The sequence below is a fragment of the Eptatretus burgeri genome, chromosome 5, assembly GCF_056783735.1.
Source record: "Eptatretus burgeri isolate ZD-2024b chromosome 5, Ebu_testis_v1, whole genome shotgun sequence".
In the NCBI taxonomy this organism is placed as follows: Eukaryota; Metazoa; Chordata; class Myxini; order Myxiniformes; family Myxinidae; genus Eptatretus; species Eptatretus burgeri.
In genome coordinates, this window is record NC_140965.1 from 32,782,056 (window position 1) to 32,799,555 (window position 17,500).

Consider the following 17,500-nt stretch of genomic DNA (forward strand, 5'->3'; position numbering starts at 1 on the left):
GATGGCAAAGCTTCTTCCTTGAAGGCTACAACTGAGACTTGGTGATTAATGTGCGTCCGTTAACCGGGCATAATGGTGGAGAGGAAATCCACCCAGGAGGAGTATGTAGAGGAGTATGGGGAGGAACATTGCATGGGGCGCTGCACCAGCACAGCACAATGCTGCAATGTCTTAAAAGGAGTACATTTCATGAAAAATGAACAAATATTTATAAAAACGATAATTCAAAAGGAAATAATAATGATGTGAAATAACTAAATCCTACAATCGAGGTCTCGCACACAAACACAAATACAGACAAAGGGTGACACAAAATGAAAAGAAAAACCCTCGTTCTTAAGTATACTGGTACTTAGCTTGGCTCAGAGCTGATCCATGTCGAACTTGGAATTGGGTGGGGGGGGGAGGCTCTTCCACCAGCACGTGCACATGTGCGCAAATGGTGACGTCACTTATTTAGTGGCAGGGCAGACGTACGCCAGGCAATCCGCAAGCGGCTTTCCACAGGAAGGCTCAAAATGTGCCAGCCTTCCTCTTTCCAAAGGTCCCACCGGCCTAGTGCATTCCTCACACCGATCTCGTGTGTGCGCTCCTCCGATCTCACGTTCTATCCATATGAAAGCCTTCTATAATCCTCAAGTGCGCAAGCCCGCCTGCCCTCGACCTCGATCACACCGATCTGTCTTTCTATCTGGTCCGAAGCCTCTCACAAACCTGATGTATGACCGATCTCCCGTCCTCTGCAGTCGTCCAAAGCCCCTCGAACTGCGCCAGTCTTTCCTCCAGGCTCTCTCCTCTGTGCATTCTATATCCTCCGCCTCTGGGGAGGCGGGGCTTCTCCTGCTTGGCCAGCTTCTGACGTCACGCCCATCAATCGTCCTTCGGGGACGTGACTTCGATTCTTGTCAACCTTTGAAGGCGGAGCTTTCTGCCCATTTGTTGTGGTTTCAGGGATGCGTTTCCCACCTTTACTGCCTGGCTTGAAATATAAAAAAACACTGGGAAAATCAGAGGGCAATCACGTACTAGGGAACTTATTCTTACCCCTGAGGCTAATTAACACCAAACCACCCCTCGTGTGGTGACACGTAACACTTAAGCTCATAGATTCCTTAACTTGGTTCCATTGAGTTGCTTTTTACTTGTCCATGGACCAAGCAATTCTACACAATGCTAAACTCTCTATTAGATTCTTCCATCTACCCCTCTCCCCCCCTCACAATCACAACAATATATGTGTGTGTGTGTGTGTGTGTGTGTGTGTGTGTGTGTGTGTGTGTGTGTGTGTGTGTGTGTGTGTGTGTGTGTGTGTGTGTGTGTGTGTGTGTGTGTGTGTATATATATGTCAGTGTATCAGCTTCGATGTTCATTGGCATCGAAGCCGATACACCGGGAAAAAATCACAGGAATGTCGGAAAGCATCTGTAAATGAAAATAAATAAATGAAAAATCAAATGCAGGTGAGCGATCAGAGACAATGGGGAAGCACGGTTCAAATGCTTACACAATGTGTGAGCATACCCTGTTTTTTTATATATATATATATATATATATTTTTTTTTTTTTTACTGTAACCATTCACTGACTAACTGATATTAATGTTCCGTACCTTCCGGGTGATGTAGAAAGCTAAAATGCTGTGTACCGTTCAACATTGAAGCTGATACACTGGGGAAAAAATAAATAAATCACAGAACCAGAGGAAAGTGTTCATAAATAAAAAATATACGAAAATAAGTGCAGCTTTGCTGTGCTCACTGAAGGTGAGCGGACCCGAGACAATGTGGGACAACGGGAGGTCATGCTGCACCAGCTGCTATTTATTATGTACCTATGGACGAAGCACGGTTCGGTTTGTGATTGCTTACAATGTGTAAGCATACCCCACTAGTATATATACATATTGTTACGGTTGTGGAAATTCGCAATACACCATAAAGGGTCCGTAGTTCAGTTATGACGCTAAGTTCATGTGTCGCGAGTCCACACCTGTTGTTTAGGGAGAATATGTGCGATTCATCTGGGCTGCGACGCTTTGAGTTAGCCATTTTTCTTTTCTCTATCGTTATTTTGGATCCAACAACCTCATACAAACCAACGACAACGGCAAAAAAGAAACCTGCGCTAGTGCGCGGGTTTGCGCACCCCTCTGCAGTGCTAAGGCTGGCACGGGAAGGGGGCAGGGCAGCTCCCTCCCCATTGGTGGAGGCCTGGCGTGAGGCCGTTGGAGTGGGGGCACGGTCCCCTTCGAGAGCCTTCTGGAAATGCCTCGAAGGAAGGTGGAGCCGCGAACGGGGCGGAGCCCCGCGCGGCGAAAGGTGGAGCCCCGCCTTACAAAAGGCAAACGGACGCGAGGCCCTCTCTCTCTGATCGTGGCTCATGTTGGCTGTAGCTCTCTCCGAAAAAGGCACCAGCTCTCTCTCCAAAAAGGCTCGGTCTCTCTCCTTGGGTATCGCTCTCCAAAGCGCTCCCTTCCTCCTCTCTCGTTCCCACGCTCGTGGCCCGGCGCGGCCTGTTGGTGGAGACGCGGATGGGAGGCGCCACAGTGCGGCCTGTGGTGGACCTGCGCGTCCGGACGAGGGGTGCCGGAGAGGGTTCGCCGGCCGCAGGGGAGGCCGGAACCAGACGCGACCGCGCTGACGGTAGTAGGAGAGGAGGACTCGAAGGTCCATGAGAGAAGTCACTTCTTTTCTTTTCTTTTCGGGCTTTTGTATGTGTGTTTGTGGTGCCAGTCTGACAAGTAAAACTTGTATAAGTGACTGTGCTGTAAATAATTGCCTTTTATTCGGTCGTAGTGCTTTCCTTTGTTCCTACTTGCCTGCTTACATGTGAATAAAAGTGCTTGTTGAACTGTTTTTCCCGTTTCGTTGCGTCCTTTCCTCCGTTGATAGTTCCATCTTGCATCACGTAAGGGATTGGTAGTGGGTGTAGACACCCAATAAATAATCTGAACCGTCGAGGTTGACGATAACTCTGCTCGGTTATCCCTGCAGCACGGAACGAGCCGCTTAAGCGGTTCGTGTCCGAAGTCGACCTGCGGCGTGGTAAAACTCCTCGGTACGCTACCCGCGTGGGTGCTTAGGTATATCGACATTCGGCGATTCACCCTATTTCGCGCGGGTAGAATGCAGACTGGGTTGTGGTGAGGTTAAACCCCCCACCCGTGGCTAGCTCCTTGGCGGTAGTTCCAAGAGGGTCACGACTGAATTGTCCGTTCCGGTGGGCGACGCGTCGCGATTTGAGTTATGTGGCCGATCGCACGCAATATATATATATCTTTATATATATATATATATATATATATATATATATATATATATACATACATATATATGTGTATATATATATATGTATATGTGTATATATATATATGTATATACACATATACATATATATATATACACATATACATATATATATATACACATATACATATATATATATATATATATATATATATATTGTTGCGAATCTGGAAGCTTACTGCACTCAACATTCAGGTCCCTATAGAACAGTTATATCGGTAAGTACGTGTTTCTAGTTAGGGTCCCGTCCCTCGTCTAATGGGAATTAAATGTTCATGCGCTGCAGAGTTATTTTGATAGTCAGGATTTTCTTTTACATTTTTATATCAACAACAACAACTTTCTAACGACGACACCTGCCTTCTCTTCCTTCCACGATCCTCCATAGGCACCATTTCATGCGTGTGTGTCAGCACGTACGTGGGCAGAGTTCACGAGGACCTGACGTCTCTCTCGCCCAATCCGGGGGATGCGAGCGAGGTTGCCGCCGGTCGGCCAATAAGCGCAGCCCACACGGGACCATGTTACTCTCCTTGTTTGGGGGCAGTCCGCCGCGACGGCCTTCACGCCCCCCCCCCCAGTAAAATCAGCAGACTTTGCACCCTTTCGGCCAATCACGGGGGTGACGAGCAAATCGCGCGCCGCAACCGTACAATCAGGAGGCGAGTGGCCAGGATAGAAGCCCCTCCCGCCTGAGGAGAAAGTGTGTTTGTCTGGACCAACATTGAGAGAGACTATGCTCGTGGCAGGAGCGTTGGCCAGTACAATTGTTCGGGCGTTCTGGCTGGAACGTGAAGGCCTCGTCTCGTCGCTGGCGTCTGGTCTCGTCTCGTCTTGTCGCTGGCTCTGGTCTTGTCGCATGCCGGAGGAGCATGTGGGAGCTCGACGCTGCCTTCCGTACACGGTGCTTGCAGCGGCATCGAGTTGTGGGTTTGAGTCCCGCCGATCCAGGACGTCGAAGACCACACGAGGCGGGAAGGTCTGAGATAGCTCTGGTTCCCAGCTCATCGAGTTCCCATCGAGTTCCCAGTTCCCATCCCTCGAGCTGGGAACTTTCAATAAAGGCCGCGGCCATCACTTCTTTTGGGTATTTGTGTGTGCGTGTGTGTGTGTCTGTGGGCCGGTGTTCAAAGAGAATTGTTGAAGTGCCTTGTACAGACTTGCATTTATTTTAGTCGGTTTAACTCTGCTGCTTGTGTGTTCCCTTTCCCCCCATTATAAATAAATCCCCTGTTAAATGTATCAGCTTGTTTCTGTGTTTTCTTCATTGGTATAGCACGGTGCGTGTTGATGGATTAAAAAGGCCATTGCTGCCGGAGTTGTGCATTTGGACCGACGAGACCTCGGTAATCATCCGCTCGGGTTACGCACGGATCGAGCACGGTAACGGCTCATTCCGTTCGAGCTCCATCGAGGGTGTGAATTCCTCGGTAGCTCACCACATGGGCCTCTAGGTATTTTGAAGTTTGGCAAATAACCCTGTCCCACGCGGTTGAATTATTGACGATTCACGGTCCTGTAAGGGACCCATACCTTCGGAGTTATCGGAAAGGTACGATCTAGATTCCGGGTGTTCCATCTAGCGTTGCGCTAGTCACCGACGCCCGGCCCCCAACAATATATATATATATATATATATATATATATATATATATATATATATATATATATATATATATATATATATATATATATATATATATATATATATATATAGATAGATAGATACTAGCTGAAGTACCCGGTAATACCCGGGAAATTTGCCCTATTTTCCTCACGCGAGTTAGAATGAGGCATTAGTTGTATGGAGAAAATTAGGAAGGCTTCTTTTATTCCTCAGATTTATGGAAGGAAGGCTTTATGATGCCATAATCCTCAGAGAGGTCATAGTTGAAGGTGGCCTTGAGCCACTCAATGGTTCTAGCAGCAGTGGCAACTGTCCTTGATGTCCTGCCAAAACCCGGACCTAGAAAGCTGGAACGTGAGTTTTGTGCTTCCCTCGCCTGATGCTCTCTCTCTGCTTTGCTTGGCTCGTTCATGAGCAGATATATCAGCAGTAAGACGTCCGTCTGTCTCTGTCTCTGTCTCCGTCTCTGTCTCTGTCTCTCTATATCTGTCTCTCTCTCTATCTCTGTCTCTCTAAAAAACTATCTCTATCTCTATCTCTCTGGAGCTGACTCCACTTGCCTGGCTCTTTCATTAGCAGATCTATCAGCAGTTAGCTGTTGCCGTGCAGTTCGAGTATTCAAATAACAGGAGGAGAATGTGTATGTTTAAAAATTCAACGAATACGAACATTTTGTATTTCAAAAAACCCTAGCGTTTTTAACCATGAAGCCATTTGTTACGATTAATATGCTGGGGCACTATTCGAAAGCCATTTTTCATTTTTTTAATGGGAATTTTTATTTTTAATGTGTATATATATATATATTCATTTTTATGGAAAGCCACTTAGCGCATCCTGGAGCTGAATGTTAGGTCTATATGTCTGTAAAGTTTCATCAAGATCGGTTCACTGGTCTGGGAGCTTATTGGTTACAAACAAACAGACAGACAAACAGACAGATGGACTGCTATATATATATATATATATATATATATATATATATATATATATATATATATATATATATATATATATATATATATATATATATATATATATATATATATATATATATATATATTAGTGTTACGAATCTGGAAACCATGCGCACTCAATATGCAGGTCCCAAAGTTAGTTATGCCGCTAAGTACGTGTGTTGTCAGGACTCCGTCCTTTTGTTTAGTGGGAGGATTAAATGTGTGCATTGTGACAGCTAGTTAGGTTATTACATCTCATCTTACATCTATCATTCCATCTGCACGACCCAACCAGCCCATCATGCTCCATCACTGCCCATTGGCCGCTCGTACCTTGATTTGCCAAGAGGGGGCCTCGCGGTTCTGGTCCTCGATCCCCACAAATGATAGTTTTTGTACGGTGGGCCTTTCAGGGCAGACACTCTTGCTCTGTGCGAGCGAGGCCATGTGGCCACATTGAGAATATGGGGTCTCCTTGAAAGGGCCACGGCTCCACCCCGGTTGGGTGCTGCCGTAGGCCAATGAGGGGCGGACAGCATGATGATTCTCACCAAGGCCCCTCCCCGTGGTGGGAGGAGATATATCTCGGAGGGTGGTTGTGGTTGGCATTGGCGCTGGGAGAGTTTGTTTGCGGTGGCAGAGTGGCAGAGTTTGGGTCACGGTGGCTGCATGGAAATGAGGTTTTGTTGGCACGTGCATGGACAGGAGTCTGAAAAGGAGTCAAGGTCGGTATGGGCACGGAAAGGAGTTTGGGAGCTCCTACGATTCGCCACGCAAGTCTTGTCACGAGTCATGAGCCTGGCAGGAAAACTCCCGGACCATGGCCCGACGACCATTATCCACGTGAGGTGCCACATTACCGAGCACGCTTTCCTGCGACGACAGGTACCCATGAATGTGTGTGTGTATATATATATATATATATATATATATATATATATATATATATATATATATATATATATATATATATATATATATATATATATATATATATATATATATATATATATATATGTGTGTGTATATATTTTGTCGTGCTTTTGCTACTTGTATAATTGCATACGTGTTTCGCCTTGTTTAATTGCATACGTGCTTTATTATAATAAATGTCCTTGTGTGAATGTAAACCTGTTCGTTGCGTCCATTCCCTCATTGAACTGCCCCATCTTGCACTCGGAATATAGTTTTTAAATAGCCGGTAAAGTGATCGGGTCCAATGGGACTGCGCGATAATACCCCGCTCGGTTATCCCAAAAGGAAGCGAGCTGCTTAAGCGGCTCGTTTCCAAGCAGTCCCGTTGAGGTACAATCTCTCGGTAACCTACCCGCGCGAATAATTAGGTAAATCGAAGATTTGGCGATCGGACCCTGTAGCGTGGGTAGAGTGCAGACAAGATTGTGGTGTGGTTACAAACACACCCGTGGCTGGTTTCCGGCGTTGATCCGGAAAGCCGTGACTGGATTGTCCGTTCGGTGGGCGAAGCGACCGCTATTGGTTAGACGCGGTCGTTCACACGCCGACGGGCGGGAAATCTACAACAATATATACATTTGTATATATAAATGCATGTATATACAGGATGCCCCAAAAAATGGACTAGCTCTTTAAATGATAATAAATGCGTTGTTTATTGACTTAGAAACAAGATTAATGGTTAAAAGGATAAATGCATGTTTACATTAAATGCGAGTACATTTTTTTGGTACACCATATATATATATATATATATATATATATATATATATATATATAAATATATATACATACATACATACATGTGCGGGTGTGTGTGTGTGGATATATATATATATATATATATATATATATATATATATATATATATATATATATATATATATATATATATATATATATATATATATATATATATATATATATATATATATTGTTGTGGTTGAGGAAATTCGCAAACCACCATTCAGGTCCCTTAGGTGAGATATCTCTGTAAGTACATGTGTAGTTAGCCCCAAACCCGTTGTTTAGAGGGAATAAATGTGATTCATTCGGGCTGCGACCCTTTAAGATAGCCGTTTTTCTGTTCTATCTTTATTTTGAACCAACCACGCCTCAACCGCCATCACACAACAACCACCAACCGCAACGCCGCTTCACGACAACAACAACGCCAACAGCCACGACCTTTACCTTCACAACTCGCTATCGCAAACATCGCATCACCACCATTCCAAGCGTCACCGTGGCCAGGGACCGCCATTTTAGACCCTCCACCACCTTCGCCTCTCCTTCTGCGGCCATTCCCGCACCGCTTGTGGGCACCGAGCGTCAGGCTGTCCTGGACTCGTACAGGTCGTGCGCCGAGCAGCGGGTGCAAAAAGCGGCCTTTCCGAGGAGAGGTCGGATCAGGAATGATACACGCCCACTTCTGATCCGTCCAATCATTAAGCGTGGGGCGATTTGGCCCCGCCTCCAGGCGCGTCGGAGTAGAATCGATATATGCAAAGTCGAGGATCAGGGGAGGTTCACGCCCACTTTTCCTCCGTCCAATGGGCGAGCGTGGCTCCGCCCCCGAGCTCATCCTGATCTGGAAATTTGCATATGGGTTCTCCTGCCGCACTATAAAGCGCCGAGCGCGGGGCGAATTCAGTCAGTTTTTGTTTTGGGTCGGAAGCAGTTGGAGGCAGTCGCAGTTTTGAGCTCAGGCGAGTTGGAGAGGTGTGGCGGCGGCGGAGTGTGGCAGCAGCAGTCAAGACAGGTCTGGAGGAGAGTCGGTCTGTCGGGGAGCTGCAGAGAGGGGAAGCCGGGAATGCGGTCGAGGTCGCAGTGGAGTCGCTCGTCGCGGGACCCACGCAAGCCAGCTATCCTCTTTCCCCAGAGCATCAACAACCCCCCCTGTTTCCCCCCGCGCTGAGATAGTGTGAAAAGGGGGCCCCGTTCCCACCCCATTCCAAGCAGTGCCAACGAAACCCGGGGAGGAGCGTGGAGTCGGGGCACCGCCGCGACATTTGCGGCTCATCACAAGACGGGTAGGCTCCGCCCAGTCTCGCGCCCACAGACCACGTCTGCCCCCTTGTCGTTGAGGGTGGCCCTTTTCTTTTGCTTTTGAGTATATGTGTTGTCGGCACCGTCTGTAAAGTAAAACTGTGTAAGTGTTGCCGTGTGCTCGCGTAGTCGGTAGTAGATCTGCATTGTTGTGTTTCTTTTGCAATTGCTTTTGGTGCATAATTGTTGTAATTGTATATGTGTGCTATCCGTGTGCCGCGGAATAAATGTGCCTTATGTTGAACTGTTTTTCCCGTTTCGCTTCGTCTTTTCTTTAATTGAATCTCCATCTTACTTCACGTAAAGGGTTGGTAGTGGGCTAAATACGCCCGATAATTAATCGAAACCGTCGAGGTTGACGATAACACCGCTCGGTTATCCCGATAGTACGGAACGGGTCGCTTAAAGTGGCCCGAGTCGGGAGTCGACCTGCGGCGAGGTGCGATCGCCCGGTCTACCCTCCGTGTGGGTACTTAGGTAGGTCGAATTTGGCGAACAACCCTATCCCACGCGGGGGGCCGATTGGCACTATCGTGGTGAGGCCGAAAGGCCCACCCGTGACTAGCTCCCGGCGTTAGTCCGAGAGGGTCACGACGGAATTGTCCATCCGGTGGGCGACGTGCCGCGATTCGAGTTATATGGCCGCTCGCACGCCGGCGGGCCCGAATTCGCAACATTGGTGTCAGGTCGTGGGACACAAACTCATCCCCCTCCTCGCGACACTGGTGTCGGAGAGCGGGAAAACGGGCTCTCCCGTCTCCAGCTAAATTCACGGGAATCGGTCCAGGGGTGAGAGGAGCGACCCCCGATTCACTCCAAATTAACCCTTTACGAGAAATAAGATGGCGTCTCAAGGCGAGCGGGAGCCGGGGGTATTAGAAATGGATTTAGAATGTGTAGAATCCATGATCCAGGATGGAATCCCCGTGCAGGAAATGTTGGTTGTGCAGGAACACGAACTCCCCCAACTGAACCCAGAGTTCGAAATGGGCGCAGTGGCTGGGGTGGCGGACGAACGGCCCCCACGTGCGAATTCGCCCACGGATCGGACGATGGAAATGTTTGAGGCATTGATGAGGAAAATGGATGAAATTAATGCAGACATGAAGGGATGGGGAAAGGAAACTCGGACCGCGGGCGAGAAAATGGCGACGCCACGTGGCGGAGACTCCGAACCAACGGGAGGGAGTGCAGCGGCTGTCAGGCCCGCGGTCGGGGCGGGTGAGAAAATAATTCGGGAGACGTGTAAGACGAGACACGAGGTAAAGAAGGTATTAGAAAAATTAAAAGAAAGCCAGGAGGAGACAAAGGAGGGATTGAAGGTCGTAACGGTGGAGTGTGAGAAAAGACTTCAAGACATGACGAAGAGAGTTGATAAGCTGGGACTGGAGGTAACAACGGAGACAGAGGAACTGGGAAGACGGGTAGAAAACCACAAGGGCAAGACGGAAGAACAGTTAGAAGCCAAAGCAAGGTCGGAGGGTGCGGAGATGAGAACAGAATTATAAAAGGAAGCTTCTGAGTTACAGAAACACCAAGACAAAGAGAGAGAACTACAAAACGAACTGAGAGTGTTAAAAGAGGAAAGGAAGAGAACGGAAAATGAAACTTTAAGAAACCACACTGTACAGATCGAACAGTTGGAAGCGAAGGCCAGACGAAAGAATGAGGAACAAGAAAGAGTAATGAAGGAAGAACGAATGAGACAGGAGAAAGAAATCAGTCAGTTGAAAGAAATGACGAGATTGCAGAAGGAGGAACAAGAAAGACAGTGGAATAGAAAACTGAAAGAGTATGAATTTGAAACTGAACGACAACAGGAAAAAAAATAGGTTTGAATACGAGGAGAAAGTAAAGGAGCAAGGAATGAAGCAGGAAGGAGAAATCAGGAGATTGAAGGACACAACGAGATTGGAGAGGGAAGAACGAGAGGAACAATGGAATAGCAAACAAAAAGAACATGAATCTGAGGTTGACCAATTGAAAGAAAAGCTGAGGCTGGAGTACGAGGAGATAGACAAAGAACAGCGAATGAAACACAAAATGGAGATGAACCAAATGAAGAAAACCATGAAACTGGAGAAGGAAAGACAGGAGAGGAAACAAGGAAGAGTAATGAGACAGCAGCGAATGAAACACAAAATGGAGATGAACCAAATGAAGCAAACCATGAAACTGGATAAGGAAAGACAGGAGAGGAAACAAGGAAGAGTAATGAGACAGCAGCGAATGAAACACAAAATGGAGATGAACCAAATGAAGAAAACCATGAAACTGGAGAAGGAAAGACAGGAGAGGAAACAAGGAAGAGTAATGAGACAGCAGCGAATGAAACACAAAAAGGAGATTAACCAAATGAAGCAAACCATGAAACTGGAGAAGGAAGGACAGGAGAGGAAACAAGGAAGAGTAATGAGACAGCAGCGAATGAAACACAAAAAGGAGATTAACCAAATGAAGCAAACCATGAAACTGGAGAAGGAAGGACAGGAGAGGAAACAAGAAAGAGTAGTGAGAGAACAGCGAATGAAACACAAAAAGGAGATTAACCAAATGAAGCAAACCATGAAACTGGATAAGGAAAGACAGGAGAGGAAACAAGGAAGAGTAATGAGACAGCAGCAAATGAAACACAAAAATGAGATTAACCAAATGAAGCAAACCATGAAACTGGAGAAGGAAGGACAGGAGAGGAAACAAGGAAGAGTAATGAGACAGCAGCAAATGAAACACAAAAAGGAGATTAACCAAATGAAGCAAACCATGAAACTGGATAAGGAAAGACAGGAGAGGAAACAAGGAAGAGTAATGAGACAGCAGCAAATGAAACACAAAAATGAGATTAAACAAATGAAGCAAACCATGAAACTGGAGAAGGAAGGACAGGAGAGGAAACGAGGAAGAGTAGTGAGAGAACAGCGAATGAAACACAGGAAGGAAATGAGCCAATTAAAAGAAACAATGAGATTGGAAAACAAAGAGCAGGAGGAACAGCGGGAGAGAAAACAACAACTATACGAGTGTGAAATTGAACAACTAAAACGGAGAGCGAGATTGGAGTCAACGGAGATTGAGGAGCTCCGGAGGGAGAACGAACAGCTAATGAGGCTCAGAGAGAAAGAACGACTCCAATGGGAAGGAAAAAGGGACCAATAAGAGACAGAAAAAATAGAGGAGAGACTGCATGATAATGACGGGGTTAGTGACGCACACACACACACACACGGAGATAGTGGAGGACGATGAGGGGGAGCTCGCAGAGCGTGTCGGGACCCAGTGCGAGCAGCGGGATGGCCTCCTCCAGGAACGAGGGGAGGGAGTATGCCCCCTTGAGGCGAGTCACGACCAGGTGAATTCAGTCGTGTCAAGCGAGGTCGAGGGGAGGAGTGCTGTGGACGGGTGCACGCCGAGCTTGAGGGGTATAGAGGCCCCGGAGACCCTTGTGGGGACACAAATCCCCAGTGTGGTTGTCCCGGTGTGTGTGGTGCAAGGTGTGAGTGCGTCCCCGTGTGTGGAAGCGACCCCGTGTGTGAGTGGTGTGGTGGCAAGTGTGCCGAAGGGCATGCTTCCCAGCACGCCGTGTGTAAGTGAGACACCGCGGGCGAGTGCCCCCGCGTGTGAGTGGTATGGTTTGTGTGAGGGAAATGGCACGAGTGAGTGGAAGGCCGCGAGTGAGTGGAGCCACGTGTGCAAGGGAGGTGGCATGCGTGAGTGAACGGCCGAGTGCAAGGGAGACCGTGTGTGTGAGAGAGCGGTATGTAAGGGAGATGTCGTTGGGCATGTGTGAGCATGCAGCCGCGTCTCCCGGTGTGAATGTAATGGAATGGTGTATGAGCGTCGTAACACGCAGGTGTGCGTGGGTGGAATGGAGACGAGGACGGCAACAGAGGGACAAAAGCTGAGTAGCGGCTGTAGATGTATTGGTCACCGCGCCGGGTTCACCCAGCAGCGAGTGCGAGGTTCGTGCTGTGCAACGCACGAGGCCACCACGTGCTCGCTTGCGGGAGTGAATTCCCGGTCCGGAAACGCACGCGGTGGATTTGCCGATCCCACGGACGGACAAAGTTTAGGCAGGTAAACAAATTTGGACCGGACGGGTTCTCCACGCGAACGGGTGTGTTCAGCTCCAATGGGCAGATCACATGTGTTCGCGTGGGGAACCCCTCGAGACGTGAGGCTTGTGTTTTTTTATGCGCCGGTGACGTCATGGCTGCGTGTGTGGTTGGAATCCGGCAGGAGGGTGAATCCCTGCTGGATGGTACCGTCCAAGAGGGACGAGGGACGCGAACAGCTCCCATGATGTCACGCCAAAAGTGCGCGAGCTGCGAGTTTCCGCGCTGGTGCTGCGCATGTGAAAAAAAAAGGGGGAAAAGCAAGCCTCACTTTCGGGTGCACAGGATCCCCGGGCAAGGGGTGGAAGACCCCCCTACCTGGGCACAGGATGGAAACTAGTTAGGGGGAAGGGTTAGCTTAGCTAGACTGGCTCCATGGGGCAGGGGTAAGTCCTCATGGGGCCCGTGGAATGGATAGGTAGAGGGATTTAGATGAGATTTTGGTTGGGAAATAAAATGATTTTTTTTGATTTAGAAGACAGTGACAGGCAGTGAATGTGTAGAGGGGACATAGTTTAGCAACGTAGTGTTAAAAGGAACGTGCTATAGTTTAAGGGACGACGTGGGAGCACGAGTTAGGTAGGGGATGTAGTTAGCAGGATGGCTGAGTTCAGCGATGAGTGTGTTGAAGAGTTGGTGAGTGAAGTGGAAGCATGTGCTTGGTGAGTGAGTGAGGCCAGCGGGTCTGTGAGTGGAGCGAATGGGGAATGCATGGTGCGATGAGTGATTGGGGGGAGGAGTGACTCCCACCCAAGGGACCCCGGGGTCAGTGTAGAGTGAGTTAGGGGGTTAGTTAAATTAAAAAATGGAGGTCGTTTTATTGTTGGTGGGAAAGTAGGCTCGAAACCCATTTGGAGGGGTGCAGGAGCCCTGTTGACAGGCTGGGAGCGTGGCTGCGAAAGGTGAGTATCGCTGAGTGGGTACCCCGGGCACCAGGCTAGTCAGCCGTAGTAGGCCAAGGGCCCATGGGGGGGCCGGGATAGCGTAGTGGGCACGGGTGCGCCCGCTTGGTGCGGGGGCCCGGGGCGCCAGTAGCCGCGTGGGCAGTGTTGTGGGCACGGGTGACCCTCGGAAAGGGGCCCGGGAAGCCAGCCTGCCACGTGTGCATTTCAGGGGAGGTGCCATGTGGGGCACTCCCCGTGTTTCGGGAGCTGGTAGGCTCGGAGGCAGTGTAGTGCCCGGGGGTGCCATAGCTGGAGAATCGGCAGAGGGTCGTGCCTGCCATGGGGAGCCACGCGTCCCAGCCATGAGACCGTGTGAGGGCACGGGAAGAAAATTGGGGGGCGAGGCCCGAAATTGTGAGGACACCAACACAGGCGACGGGAATCTGGGTTGTTAGAACCAATAGTTTAAGCGAGAGGCGCTTGTTGAAAGCCCCGGGGTAGTTTAAAGGTTAATGGTTAGGGTAGATAGGAAGTGTACCCCTCCACACCATCCATCCCCTTGCTCTCGTTGTGGGCCACTGGACCCACTTTGTGTTATAGATTGCTGAAGTCTGGGGAGGCCATCTTGAGGCTTCATTGGGCCTCGGCACAGGACGCTGGCTCTCCCTTATTCCCCTCCGGGAAGGGAACGTAGGGGTTGGGAGTAGGCTAGTAGACGATAGGTTAGCCGAACAAGTACGATAAAGGGGGTTAGGGGACGAATTATAGTGGGAGTAAGAAAAAAAAAATTAAAAAATTAATTAATTGGGGCTAAATTGGTTTTTGACAAATTAAGGGGGTGGGTATGGACAGTGACAGGCAAAGGCGATAGGTTGGGAGGGAGACCGTAGGGTAGGTCCGAGCCAGCCTTCCGAGTGGCCAGCACCACCGCACTCCCTCCACCAACCTCCACTTCAAGGCAAAGGCCGGCCCACTTCATCGGCAGCTGTTGTTTTGCTGCAAGGCCTGTGCCGGCTGGATCGTCTGCAGCTGTTTGCTGCAAGGCCTGTGCCGGCCGGATCGTCTGCAGCTACTGTGCTTCAAGGCCTGTGCCGGCCAGTTCGTCTGCCGGCTGTGTTTGCCTGCTCACCTTTGCCATGCCATGCCCACTGCCCATGTTCACCAGCCCCCGTTCAATTTTGCTTTGTCCCCCCCCCCCTTGTTCATTGCCATGTGCGCCAGGATCATCAAGCAACAGTTTGCAAGCTGCAAGAACTGCTCTGTTGGCAGCTACAACACGGGCCTGCAGTGGCGGCCCGTGCACCGTGTTTGCGTCCATCCATTCATCCATCCATCCGTTGTGTTCATTGCGTGTGCCACTTAAGCTGGCACGGAGACTGCTTTTGTGCAGCCCGTGCACCGTTTTGTTGCTTGCGTCAGTGCCCGTTCAGTGTTCTGCAGGGACTGCCTTGCGGCAGCAGCACCAGGAGACTGCGTTTGTGCAGCCCATGCACCGTTGTGGTTCACTGGGTTTATTTCAAAAGGGAAGGCCTTGGACTGCGTGTGAGCAGCCGGCCACGTTCCCCGTCACCTGCATTGTTTGAGCCAGAGACTGCATGCGAGCAGCCTGGCTCCCTGCTAACTGCTTTCTTTTTGCAGAGTTCATTGATCCTGGGCCATGGTTTAGTGTAAAATTTGTAAGTTAAGGTTAAGATGTACTGTACATATGAGTGCGCCCCCGGCATGTATGTCTTAGCGCCGGCAATTTTATTTAAATCGTCCGTATGAGTGGGTTTGTTCAGTTAGTTACTCAGCCCTCAGGTTATTTATTTTGGGGACACGAATACCATGAATGTCGCACTCAGGGATCCGTAGGTAAAACGTGCTAGGGGAGAACTACATATGATGGCACACGAAAATTTGACGACTCGGGACGAGTCTGTAAAAAGGGGAGGGGGTAGTGTTGTGGTTGACGAAATTCGCAAACCACCATTCAGGTCCCTTAGGTGAGATATCTCTGTAAGTATATGTGTAGTTAGGCCCAAACCCGTTGTTTCGAGGGAATAAATGTCACTCATTTGGGCTGTGACCCCTCTAGATAGCCGTTTTTCTTTTACTATCTTTATTTTGGACCAGCCGCCATTACTACCACCACCAACCACGTCTCAACAGCCATCACACAACAACCACCAACCGCAACGCCGCTTCACAATCGCCAAGACTGCAACAACTACCGAGGGGTGACGCTGCTCTCAGTGCCGGGCAAGGTCTTCGCTCGGATAATTCTTGATAGGGTTCGCCACCATCTGCTTGAGCACCAGCGTCCAGAGCAGTCAGGCTTTACACCAAAGAGGTCAACGATTGACCGTATCCTTGCACTTCGTGTCCTCACCGAACGCAAACAAGAGTTTCGGCAGGGGCTGCTTGCAGCCTATGTTGATCTCTGTAAAGCGTTCGATTCAGTGAATCGGGATGTCCTCTGGAGGATTCTTGGTCTTCGTGGGGTGCCACCAAAACTGATCGATCTGATGTCTGAACCCTACTCTGGTACTGAGAGTGCTGTGAAGTGTGGTGGTACCACCTCTGACTTATTTCCAGTTGTTACTGGAGTTCGTCAGGGATGTGTACTTGCCCCCACACTTTTCAGCACTTGTATGGACTGGATTTTAGGGAGGATGTCTGAGAGATCAAGTTGCGGTGCATCGTTTGGGAATGTCAAGATCTCGGACCTTGATTTTGCAGACGATGCAGTCATCTTTGCGGAGACTTTAGACATCCTTTTGGGGGCCCTCGAGGTGCTGAATGAGGAGTCGGAGCCGCTGGGATTATGGGTTTCTTGGGTCAAACTAAGATCCAGGCTTTCGGTGACATCTTGGATGCTGCTGTCCTGTCTGTGTCTGTTTGTGGTGAGGATGTTGAGGTCGTGGAGAGATTCACTTACCTTGGCAGTGATATTCATGTCTCTGCTGGCTGCGAGTCAGAGGTCAATAGACATCTGGGTCGGGCCTGGGGAGTCATGGATTCACTGGATCATGGGGTGTGGCACTGCCGGTACCTGTGCGGGAGGATGAAAGTCCGAGTCTTCAGGTCCTTGGTACTTCCAGTCTTGCTCTATGGGTGCGAGACTTGGACTCTGACCAAGGATCTGAGACGGAGACTTAATTCCTTTGGTACCAGGTCTCTTCGGAGAATCCTTGGCTATCGCTGGTCGGATTTTGTATCCAACGAGCGGTTGCTGAGAGAGACTCGGATGAGATTTGTTACCTGCATAGTCCGTGAGCGTCAGTTGGGGCTGTATGGACATGTGGCTCGTTTTCCTGACGCTGATCCTGCTTACCAGATTCTCTCAGCGAGGGAGTCTCATGAGCGGAGGAGGCCAGTGGGCCGACCACGTGCCTCATGGTTGCAGCAGGTTGACCATCATCTCAAGGAGATGGGGATGGGCCTGGCATCTGCCTGGGGGATGGCCAGACGGAGGCCCCTGGAGTACCGGCGGAAAGTGGACGCAGCGACGCGCTGTTCTGGCACATGCTCCCATACCTGACCTGAATGGGCGAGCGTGGCTCTGCCCCCGAGCTCATCCCGATCCGGAAATTTGCATATGGGTTCT

General features: G+C 49.3%; 1 protein-coding gene and 1 long non-coding RNA gene across 12 annotated transcripts in view; one reads left to right on the forward strand and one right to left on the reverse strand.

Annotated features, from left to right (window-relative positions):
- LOC147026186 (uncharacterized) overlaps positions 1–3,878 on the forward strand; it is a 52,181-nt gene extending 48,303 nt beyond the window's left edge. Inside the window, exon 3 of the long non-coding RNA XR_015058144.1 lies at positions 3,694–3,878. This is a non-coding gene — a long non-coding RNA (uncharacterized LOC147026186). The remainder of the gene's footprint in view (positions 1–3,693) is intronic.
- The window catches only part of LOC147026185 (traf2 and NCK-interacting protein kinase-like), a 162,658-nt gene that overhangs the window by 134,677 nt on the left and 10,481 nt on the right, over positions 1–17,500 (reverse strand). The gene's annotated exons all lie outside the window — the stretch shown is intronic.